Below are 13,157 nucleotides of genomic sequence, written 5' to 3' on the forward strand. Positions count from 1 at the left end.
TACAATATTTAAAATCATAGAAAATAGAAATTTAGGAACATTTCTGAAAATAATTCAAATGATTGTCTTTTTTGTGTAATTTAAGTAGTTTTCTCAAATATACTGAGTTGACCTATTGTACCTTAGCAGGGAAAAGAACACTGATTAGAAAACAAAAAAACATAAAAAGAAAACAAAAAAAATCACAAAAACCCTGAATTGAAAAAGAAAATCCGCTAGATAAATCTTGTTTCAGTAAATCCCTCCTCAGAATGACTGAAAACATATAATAGTCTGCTAAAATTCATAATATGGCCGACTAAGTTTGGAGAAGCAGTAGAAGTTTCACTATGGCAGAAGGCAGTAACCTGAGTCAGTTCCAACCTTAAATTCATGGGAATGCTTCTTTCTGTTGTAGAAGGTATCAGCCAAAGTTAATTGAGTCACTACTTAGGATCTCTGGTCAGAGTAGATACAGAAGTGGTTATATCTGGCCTTCAAAATATAGGAGATGAAATGAACTTTATGTGTTACGATACAGTCTATTTGTGCAGCTCATAAAATCAAATTTACTATTTGGCCTTTTTCCTTATATATAAGGAAAAAATCTTTTACAGTAATGGTTGTAAGGTACTAGAACAGGTTGCCCAGTGATATGGTTGATGCCCCATCCCTGGAGACTTTCAAGGCGGGGCAGGATCAGGCCCTGGGCAGCCCGTTCTGGCCGAGGTGTCCCTATTCATTCAGGGGAGCTGGTCTAGATGGTCTTCAGCGGTCCCTTTTAACTGTAAGGGTTCTATGACTCTAAATCCCTAATGAGTTGGAGTTATGTTCAGAAGTTTCAGATACCACATCTAGCAAATGAATTTATAATCTCTGCCTAGAGCTCCCATGCTGATTTTGTTTATTATGTCTTGTTTTTGTCCTTGTTTGGTCAGGATGAATACTTTGTAGTTAAACATCTTATTACAACAAACAAAGAAAAAATCCAAAATCACAAAAAAAATCCCACCTGTATTTCTGTGTAAATGTGAGCAACTTAATAGTGACTACTCAGAATATAAATACAGCAGTAGTAAACAAATTGCGTAGAAAAGATCCTCCCTGCTTCCTTTTAGTTCTAGGCCTTAATTTGTAACTTTGTGAAATATCCACAAGCAACAGAATTTGTAATGCATTCTGCTCCTTTGAGAAAGCAGCAGTGTTCTCTCACTAGGTCTGGAAACTTCCTTTTAAATAATAGGGAATTTCTTGCTGCAAAGTAAGCAGTGACCTTTTATTTATTTGATAGATGAGTTTATAAAAGCTGTTCAGTCTTGGGAGACATGGTATTGACAAGCTCTCATGAATCTGAACTTGACAAAAATTTCACTAAGTAGTGTTTTTTTTTGTTTGTTTTTTTTTTGTTTTTTTTTAATCTATAAACATGAAATACACTGAAAGGCTGAACTCTGCAGAACCCCAAACCATTTCAATCTTTCCATCTTATGACTAACCAGCATTTTAGTTACATGCATTAACCCCTGTGATTATAGGCTTGGGAATCATATTTAGCCTTTATTTTGCCTTATCCATCACAGAAACAGTACAAGATCTGTTGAGGTAAAAATACAATAAAGCATGTAGTCTTGTTAAAACTGCATATGAAAAGTACTTTAACTTAATTTCTCTATTCATTTGAAGTGTATTAGAAACAAATGGAGAGGAAAAAAAAAAAAGACACAATTCTGCCTGACTTGATTTTCACTTATTTTCATTGTGTAAATTTTCACACAAAACTTTCTGTCTTGCACCAACATGAATGAACTTCTACAAAATATACAACTGAGAATCAAACATAGAAAGCTCCAGGAGCAGAAACTGATTTCTATGTAATTCTTCAGATCTTCAGTTCAGAAATGAATTTTCTTCTTAACATGCAGTTGTAAAAAATGAAGATTGTATACAAGCTATTCATATATATATTCACTGTGGTGGTATGTACATCTTAATAGAATTCTATGTATACAGATCTAGAAATCGCAACGTCTAAGCTTAATTACAGGTCACTCACAAAGGTTGAAGATACAGCTGGACTATGCAACCTCCTTTTTTGTTATTACAAATCCAATAGTTTTTGTGCTCTCCCTCAGAGAGACAGCATACATTTTATCATTCCATTCTCAACTATAATTTTATTACCCTGGTAATATTTTCAAAGCAGCGTCTTTCTAGTAAGTAACATAGTAAGATTAAATTATGTTTTCATGCAATGTATTAGTCATTTTCTTCCCTTTCTGCTATAGTTTGGTAACTGCAGTTTATGTCTTTGGAATAAATACTACAGTTAAAAAGCTGTGGAGATCTGAAATTATTTCTGACATTAGCAAACATCTTAGTAGAAATTTACCTTCTGTAATAAAGGTGTTGAATATCAAATAACACCTTCCCTCCACATCCCCCCCCCCAAACTTTTTTCTTTAGAGGATTGCTCCTTGCTATATTCCTTTTTGTATTAAAATAAGAAAGTCTATGATCTCTTAACAGCATTCCTGAAAATGTATATGTATTACATGTAACAAAGACTGAAGTTTATTACATGATAAAATTAGATCTGTTTTGCAGTTCTATGTAAGACTGAACAAGTTACACATATATATTAAACTTCATAAGTTTAACATAGCTGATTGTCTTTTAAAATCAAATAAAATTTCTGGTCTTATTGTTCTTCTTATCTCAAAAGACCATCAGTGTTCCAAGTCATGATTGAATTTCTTGTAGATCTCTATGCTATTTCTGTAGATAAAGCCATAGCATCTGAATTGTAGAAAAAATGTGCTGGCTTACTTTTCAACTCCATTGGTTCCTAACCTTTCATGAGCACTTAATTCCTCACACAGAAGGAAATGGTGATGCTATAGAAGTTTGTGGACCATGAAGGGTAATTGGATAACATCTTTTGAAAGATTTACAAGCCTGCCAAGGATTTTGCCAGCTTTAAAACTCACTGAATCAGTGTGAAGGGATCTGAACTATTCTGACATAAATGTTCAAAGAGAGACTTTTCCTGTAAAAGTATAATTTAGAGCCTGCAATAAAATTGTACTGAAAAACACCATGAAGAAGAAAACAACCATAAAATGAAGATCTTAATATTACATTACGGAATACTTCTGTGGTGCATCTGCTTGTCTTACAACATATCTTTGTTATCTAAAACTTTTTTTTTTTTTTTTTTTTAAAAGAGTTACAGTGGTAGCTTATCAACAAGAGGACAATAAGGAAGCTGCTGTTTAATATAGCTGAGAATGTTACCTTGCACTCTCTCTTCCTATACATAAATATATATTGTACATTTCCATAAGCTAGAAATAAGGACAAGAATCATGAAGAAAATTAGGCAATTTACATACAAAATATAGGTTCTCAAAATTGTTGCTTAACATTAATGCCACCTTGAATACCCAATATGCACCTTGTAGTAAAATTTTCTGTGCTATTGTTGTACAGTTTAGCAGTGACCAGGGCAGTGCCCTGATGCTGGGATAAAAGGCTCAGTGGTGGTGGAATGTAGGCCATAGTTCACTTCTGCTTAGTGGTGTGTCTAGTACTTCAGGGGTGAAAGCAGAGCCCTACTATTTACCATGGGTTGATCCAGACTGTCTTGGAACGGGATGACGGTACTAAGCATCTATGATATATGACTGACATCACCATATGGGGCAACAGAGTAGAGGAAGTATTTGAGAAAGGGAAGAGTAGAATCATAGAATATGCTGAGTTGGAAGGGTACTGAGTCAAATTTCTGGCTCCACACAAAAATTAAGCCATATATCTGACAGCACTGTCAAAATGCTTCTTGAACTCTGTCAGGCTTGGAACTGTGAAGAATTCCCTGGAGAACCTGTTCCAATGCATGACCACCCTCTTGAAATAATCTTTTCCTAATACTTAAAATGACCGTGCCCTGTAGCAGCTTCATGCTGTTTACATGGATCCTATCATCAGTCACCTGAGAAAAGAGATCAGCACCTGCTCCTCTGCTTTATTTGTGTGGAAGATGCAGGCTGTTGTGAGGCCTACCCTCAGTCTCCGCTTCTCTTGGCCGAACAAAAAAAAGTGAACTTAGCTGGTCCTCACGTCTTCCTGTTTAGACCCTTCACTGTCTTTTTTGCCTTTCACAGAATCACAGAATGCCCCAGGTTGGAAAGGATCATGAATTTCCAACCCCACACCACAGGCAGGGCCACCAACCTCCCCATTTAATACTAGACCAGGTTGCCCAGGGCCCCATCCAAGTTAGCCTTGAACATCACAGAATCACGGAATGGCCAGGGTTGGAAGGGACCTCAAGGATCATGAATCACCAACCCCACTGCCACATGCAGGGCCACCAGCCTCCACGTTTAATACAAGATCAGGCTGCCCAGGGCCCCATCCAATCAGGCCTTGAACACCTCCAGGGTCAGGGCATCCTCTCTGGGCAGCCTGTTCCAGCACCTCACCACTCTCTCTGTAAAGAACTTCCCCCTAACATACAACCTCAATCTTCCCTCCCTCAACTTAAAACCCTTCCCCTTGTCCTGCAGTTATCAACCCTTTCAGAGAGTTGACTCCCCTCCTGTTTGTAGGCTCCCTTTAGGTACTGAAAGGCTGCAATGAGGTCACCCCGCAGCCTCCTTTTCTCCAGGCTGAACAAGCCCAGTTCCCTCAGCCTGTCTTCGTAGGGGAGGTGCTCCAGTCCCCTGATCATCTTTGTGGCTCTCCTCTAGACCCTCTCCAATAGCTGTCTTTTTTGTACTGGAGGTTCCAGACCTGGACACAGTACTCCAGATGGGGCCTCACAAGAGCAGAGTAGAGAGGGACAATCACCCCCCTGTCCCTGCTGATCACCCTTCTTCTAATGGAGCCCAGGATACCATTTGCTTTCTGAGCTGCAAGAGGACACTGCTGGCTCATGTTAAGTTTTTCATCCATCAGGACCCCCAAGTCCTTATAGGGCTGCTCTCAAGGCCTTTCTTTGGGTACTCTCTGACAGTTTTATTCTTATTATATTGTGGGGTCCAAACCAAGTTCTTCTGAAAGCTGATTTTTCCAATAAAATAAAGCAAGTTCAAATGGCAATGGGTATTAAGACTGGCTGGCTTACATATTGCTGAATGAGAGAAAAATATTCTATCTCTAGACTGACTCATGGTACTAATTATATGTTTTCTTTAAGATCTACAAATAAGAAAACCTTGATTAACATGAATGCACAAAAGAGAGTCTCACCTGAGAGCCATAGGCACTGCTTTGCACTCCACAGACACAAAATACCATAATTTTCACTGAAATCATAGCACTTTTATTCCATAGATTTGTGTCTTTGACCTTCAGACAATATTTCCCATCTTCCCCTTTTTATCTGACTGTAGGACTTTCAAAGTTTTTATTCTTGTATTCTACTTTATGGTGTGTGTCTATGAGTAGAGATTTTTGAAGGCATGTTACAAGCATATACCAGTGAGTAATAACTTCATGCAGGCTCATCACTATGAAATTTCAAAATTTCAAAATAACATCTGTCCTTATTCTCCTTTTTGAATTTCACTGGTGTGAGTAATGTGCCTCTAGGAAAGCTAAGAATTATCTCCATGTGTATAGTGGGTGACATGTATCCAGAGATAATCACATCACTGACCTGGAGCACTGAATGAAGGAAGAATCTTCAGGGAAAGATCAAAGTGTAGCTATGAGATAAAGTCATGCGGGAATCTCTATGACACTTCTAAATTGGGAAGAAGTACCAGAGAAAACTTCACCAAAATGGCTAGAGAAGCACTGGGAAGAAGCAGTGAATCTTCTTGAAAAGGAAAGATTGATTCTATGTATTTGCAAATTTGGACTTTGAAATCGCGAAATAAGAATTTTAAAGAGTAGCTAATACAGAACTTTCTACTCTTTTCCTGATGAGATTGGAGAAATGTAGGCTTCATTCTGACCAGTATACTGGCATATACTTTTAATTTCAAGAAAAGCAGAGCAATTCTAGGTGTCAGAATACTGGAATGTAAGTTGGAATCTGACCACAGAGATACAATATAGCAGATAATTGTTTTCCTGAGATAAATACAGTATATATATGTATAAATGCTGTCCATATATATATACACATATAAATACAGAATTAGGATTAGCTCTATAGCAGAGCATCCTTGTTCACAATTGAAAAAATTTAGACAAAATGGCACATGTAAAAGAAGACAGCTAAGCATAATTTACTTGATGTTTCATTTTCTGTGGATAATCCTTCAGAGTGAAGGATTACTGGAGTCAAGTCTGAGAAACACTGTCATGAAAATAATTAGACTTTGACATTTTGCAGGTACTATGTGACATGATGATTGCTGCTTTAGGAATGTTCCAAACTGCAATTAAATTTTGTCTCTTACTAAACAGATCATAAATCATTACCCACAGTTCAGTAGGATATCTTCTAACCATACATTCTAGAGGAATTATTGCAGTTCATCATATTGTGTGTCTTTAGGGAGCCTTAATCTGTAAATAATTGCAGAAATAATTGGGAGAAGACATTATTCAGTGTGCCTAATATTGACATGCTAAATCAAAGGAATTACACTGCATTATTTTTATTATGCTTATGTATAAAAAATACATTATTCTACACAATATTTTACAATATAGTCTTTCTTTGTAACCTTTGTCTTCTTAAACATTTTAAAATGAATTAACTGTGTTTTTGCATCATAAAAGGTACAACTTCTCTACTCTACAGATCACAAAATACCCTTCGTTAGTGCATCTCTACTTCCAAATGGAATACTTCCTCACTATCATTTATAAAATTATAGTCCTCTTTGCACTATTATAGAAAATGTGTTCTACTCTTTTAAAAATAATCTAGAGGGGATTTACCTTCTCTGAAACTGAATCCTGGAATGTAAACCTCATATAATCATCGTCTTTTAAAAATTATGCTAAATATTCATCTTGAGTAATCTCTTTGTGTAGTCTGGTAGCTAGTGGGTGATTACGTATGTGCTGCCCTATTGATAAGATAACATGAAGTGATCCTAAGGCTGCTCTAAAGACAAGCATGACAAGAGGAGCAGTGGAGACAACGGTAGAGTGACTGGTTCCTTCCAGAGTCCATCACATCTACAGTATTACCATTATACATAATGAAGACTGCAACAGAAAAGTCAGAGAGTCATGCCTATCATTCTAAACTACTACAAGGGGCTGACTCTATCTAAACACCAAACTCATATTTATCTACTTGCCTATTCATGCTCTTCAGCAGAGCAGGGCTGTGAGGATATAAGAAAACTCGTGGGTCAAGACAAAGACAAGATGACCAGTTGCAAATTACTATTGTGGGTAAAACAGACTTGACTTGTGAAAAGTCTAGTTTATTTACTGGCAATTAAAATATGTTCCAGTATGAAGAAACAAAGACAAACATTTTCTCCCCCTTTATCCCAGATTCAACTTTGCCACTTCATTCTCAACTTCTCTACCTCCTCCACCCTCCTTCCAGTGCTGAAGTCACAAATGAGAGATGGGGAATGGATGTTGTGGTTCAGCTCCCTTCTCAATGAACTTTTTGCCTGCTTCAGCTTCCTTTGGGGCTTATCCACCCGTTTCTGTTTGGGGTCCTCTGTGGGCTACAGAGAGGTACCTTCTCCAATTCAGTTTCCATGGTCTGCGGAGGAACTTCTGCTCTGGTGGCTGAAGCACCTCTTCCCTCTGTTCTTATTTCAGTCTTCTATCTTCTGTTTCTCAATCTTTTTCTTTGTTTTTCCTCCTTCTCCTCTGTGTAGTATTTTTCCCTTTCTTGAATGTTTTATCAGAGAAGCATCGCCAACTTGGCTGATTGGCTCAATTGTATCCTCTGATGGATCTGTTTTGGATCCAGCAGCATCCACTGTGGGGGCAGCCTCTTGTCTCTTCTCTGAGCTGCAACTCCTGAAACACCCGTAGCCAAACTTTTGCCACCTACACCCAATATAGTTATATATGCACTGCCTATTCTTTTGATTTGTAATAAAAACTTTTCAAATACCTCAAAATAACGCAGAAGAGGTAGAAACCAGGTGATCCTGGCTAGAATATTAGAGACAAATAAAAATCCCAGAAAAACAAACAAACAAACAAACAAACAAAAAGAACCAACCATGAAAAACAACAACAGAACTGTTCTGAATTTAGTTGTAGAGATGATCTGTGATTGCATTAGAGTTTTTATTCTCAGATAGTTCTTGGCAAAAACACCCATACACTCATTCCAATGTGGATCCCCTGCTGAGCAGCACACAACTGGAAATACACAGAGAAAGTAAGAAGCACTGAGAAATTCTGAAAGTGACCTTAACTTAGGACCAGAAAGTAGAGAGCACCTTGTGAAACAAGAAAGAGGTTGTAAACATTTTATTCATTTTTGTAGTTACTTTAATAGTCAGAAAATTACATGTCAGTGAATAGAACAAGTCAAATAAGTCACACTTAGCCCTTGGAAACCAAACAACTAGCACATATCAAAGGTACACTGGGTGGCCACAGGCTATTCTTTTCCTCTTATGTTTTTCCATACTTCTACACTGCTGGTCTTTAATTTCTCACCCTGTGGCAACATTTAATCAGGCATTAGGCAGAGACTAGAAATCCCAGTCTTCACAAAGTAATTTGAACAGTGTAGTCATGTAAAGGTGGGGATGGTAAAGTCAGTAATAGCCCAGTTGCACCAAGAACTTTGATAAAAAATGCAAAGCTATTTAAACTTCAGTGTTTCTGGAGAGTCACCACTTTATGTATCCCTTATGTTATATACTGCTCCAAAAGACAAAATGATCTGTAGAGAAGTTCAGATGAAGCAGAAACAAGCAACCTAGGACATTACAATAATAAATCATAGAATAGATTGATTTGAAGGGAACCTTAGAGATCATCTAATTCCAAGCCCTGTTCTATCAGGCAGGGTTGCCACTTCTAGATCAAGCTGCAGAGGGATCCACCCACCCTGGACTTGAACACCTCCAAGAATGGGGCATCCACAACTTTTCTGGGTAGCCAGAAAAGTACTTTACCACTCTCTGAGTTCAAAATTTCCACTTAATATCTAATCAAAATTGTCCCTCTTTTATTTTAAAGCCATTCCTCTTTGTCCTTTCACTATCAGATCATGTAAAATGTTGGTTTCTCTCCTGTTTATAAGCTCCCTTCATGTACTGAAAGGCCACAGTGAACCTTCTCTAATCTGAACATGCCCATCTCCTTCAGCCTGTCTTTGGAGGATAGGTGCCCTGATCATCATCATGGCTTTCTTTTGGACCCACTTAAATATCTTGGTGTCACCCTAATTATATTTCCTAGATTTCTTCAAGACTTCTTCCAAGTTTGTACTTAAAATGTTAATCTTGCACCTTATCATTTAATATGCTAACCTGTAAGCTTGTGGTTACTAATTTATAATCTTCCTGTTTTAGCAGCTGTTTATAATGTTGCAGCCCTTACTACATTCCGTACTTTCGTCTACGAAGATTGTATATTCATCTACCATCACACCTGTACAATTACAGATCTAAATTTTGATGGCTACTCACTACAGAAGAACACATGGAGCCATGTATTTTGTCATTATCTAAAGAATGGTCTTCTCCTCATTTATTTTTAGCAGTCAGTAATTACAAAAAAAACCTGTGCTTCATAAATACTGCACTGTCACTCTATTGCATTATGACTTAGCAATCATAAAGTTCTATCAAAGCACAGGGTTTATAGTAATGGTAGGTGAATATTTTTAAAATTTATGTCTGTTTTATTATTTTTTTACTTTTGATTTTTTTATTTTTGAACATTATTCAACTTATGAATTTAAGACACTTTTGATATATTTGCATTTATTTTCTTAATATTTCTGACATATTTGGCCCATTATTTTTCCTTGTCTTGCAGAATCCTATTCTTTTAGCCAAAGTAAGTCTGCTACTGTAAGATTTTGCTATCTCTGCAGACTATGAATTACTTCTGATATTTATGAGTTTTGCCTCATTAGCTTTTCATAATTAGGCATATTTCATAACCAGGAGTTCTATAAATCCACCCAAACCTTTGTTTCTTACATATAGCGCCCATAGTTATATACCTTTAACCAGTTAAATCATTCTAACTTTCTGTCAGTACAAGCCTAATTCAGTAATTTTCCAGTTGTGATATTTCTTACATCTGCAATTGATGAAGGCAGGTACCCCAGAATTATTCTCCTTATTAGCTAATATACATTACTGTATTCCCTTGGAAGCAAAATGTAGTTCAGAATAAGAGGTGAGAATGAAACCTTTTAGATCATCCTTGTTATCTGGTATAATGATGTATGATGTAATATATAGTGGGCAGGTGTCATGGTTTTATGATTTTTGGTTATTGATATTCCACATCATAACATCATGTAGTGCACTGGGACTAAAAGTGTTAATGCTCAAGTTCTGAGTACCTGCCCGGAAGAGAAGAACTACATTCCCCAGGGGGCTTTGTGGTCAGAAAGGACATATAGCTCCTGGCAAGGTCACCTGATGTGCTCTTCTTCATCTGCTCTTCTTCGTCTCCCTGCTGCTCAACTGGACTGTGCATCTCACCTCAGTATTATGGTGAAGCTTATCCACTTTTCGGACATTCTCTCTCTCATGATATTTGATTTATTAGCTTCAATTCTAATTATATTGTATTATAGTGTGTTATTTTGCATTCCAATAGTATATTTAGTAAATTATTTTGTTTCTCCTCAGATCATTGATGTTGCTTTTAATTATTTTGGGGTCCCCTGTTTCCCTTTTCTGGAGGCACAGATCTGTGGATCCCTCTGCCCCGCTAGCCATGGAACCGGGCTATATCAGCATGTAGACCATTGACAGCAGGTCAGGGGTTGATGAGAATGAAGGGTTATTCTGAGATGAACAAAAACCTGATCACACTCAAAAAGGCATAATATATACAAAGTTAATCCAAATATAGTCTTCTGAACAGGAGCTGACTCATCTCTTGTATCTGGAAACTGAGGAGAGTAACTGCAGATCTACTACTCAGAGCTCAGGCATCACTGCTTATGCATAGAGCATGCTGTGCCTGGACAGATTATCTCACAGAACAGTGGAGATACCGTGTGGATATATCAATGACATTATGATATGACTGTTCCTTGGCCCTCTGCTCCCTTGAGTCTGTAAAATAACAGTTCTTCAGAATGCACTAGGGACTTTTTGCTGTTTAAGTCTTCTGGTGAACATGTCTGGAAATATCTTGTACAGAACTTGACTCATGGCACCTCGATGTATTCTTACCCCAAAAAAGAAAAAACTCCGATTAAAAAAATCTGACCTCTGTGCCATGCATGATGTCTCAAATATATCCTGGTAAGAAAGTTCATAGGAATAATAGATTTTGAGGACAACTAGCCTGATCCTTTGCACTACACAGGTCAGTCTGTGACTCCTTCAGAAAACATAAAATAATGTTGTGCTTTTATGTAAAAGAGTACTCTTTCAAATTAACTGTCCTCTTTATGCATTTTTTTCTGCTTAAGTAAACAGTAGTGACAGGGAAGAATGGGTTATGAAATCAGACTAACAGATTTCATAGTGCTGAGTTAGGAATGGGGACTAAACAGTAGTGCAATATGAAAATTAAAAAAAAAAAAAAAAAAAAAAACCATAAAAAAACTAGAAGATTTTCTGTTATGGTGGCATCCTGTCTTGCATTGTTTCTTTGTTTTCTACTCAGCATTCATTATTTGGCTTTTAAGAACTTTGCTGCCCTGAACATGTCATTTACTTGAATATGAACTTTACTTAGTGAAATTGAATGGTTTACATTTGCTTTCTCTTTAGTTTTTAGCATATCAATCCAGTTGCCTGTTGTTTACTAAATAATACGTAGAATGAGTCCTCAACCAATAGCATACTGAATACTTAGATTACTTATTTTGCTAAAATATAAAAAGTCCAGGTTTGTTTAATAGGCCGTTGAATGAGTCAGAATAAAAAATGAACCTGTTAAAACACACATAGAGGAAGTCATCTATGAGAAGTAAACTGCCAGTTAAAGTGACTCTGAATCCATAACATTAACACTTTGCCTTACCAACTTAGAAGACCATGAAATTTAGACTACAGAGTATCAATGAAGTTTTAGAACTAACTGTCTTTTCTCAAAATGAGTTCTCCTTCACTGAATATGTTTTTTAAATTCCTTTTTCACTGGTGGAATACTGGAGTGAACGTGAACTATCTTTTAATTATGTCTATTTAATTAAGATTTTAATTCTAAGATCATATATTAATAACAGCTCATTTATGAGCTACTACTGCAAACCTGATTAACTGTCTCAATCAGCACTGATGGTTTTCAGGAAACATTCAGAAAATTGGAAAGGCCAATTTAAAGATGTACATTGTCCCGTTGTACTTCTGAATAGCAAATCTGCTGGCCTGAAGGTCACATTTCCTTTGGTGAAAACTTTCAGAAGGAACCTTTTTCTTTACTGGCTTTATTGGTTATGTGTACTTTTAGTTGCATTTCTACAGTTGTGTTCAGCAAATATTTAAAAGTCAGATTCTACTCAATTCTGAAAGAATTTGAGTGATATGTGTCTTTGTGACACCCATTTGGGAGAACTTTAGGATTGCATCAGTTTTATAGCAAACTTCTGCCTTATTAGCATAACTAAGTAGGTCACAATGAATGTGCAGATAAATACACATTCTTTTTATTCCCCCTTCATAATTATTTTAAGTTATTATCTTTAAAATGAGAACTATAACTTTTCTAGAGGAGGGAAAAAGAAGGAAACAAGTGCAGCTTACATGCATCTCATAAAGTGAAAAAGTACCAAGAAGGATTAAGCAAAATTACATTAGTAATTATACTACTATAAAATTAAATTAATTCTATGCTTTTGAAGGAAAACAAATAATTTATATTTAATTGAAACTTTTGAAGAAGATTTTCATTTTTTTTCCTTTACAGTTTCCTTACTGGAGACATTTATTTTTCATATGTTACCTTGAATAACAGAATTATCAGTCAACTCTTATTCTGGAGTTTGGAATTTGAATTCTTTATTCTATCATAAAGAATAACTAAATGACACAGAAAGCCTCAACTTTTTCTATAAAATGGATGAGTTTTAATAGCCAGTT

This window comes from Phasianus colchicus, chromosome 1, assembly GCF_987193195.1.
Source record: "Phasianus colchicus chromosome 1, bPhaCol1.hap1.1, whole genome shotgun sequence".
NCBI classification, from domain to species: Eukaryota; Metazoa; Chordata; class Aves; order Galliformes; family Phasianidae; genus Phasianus; species Phasianus colchicus.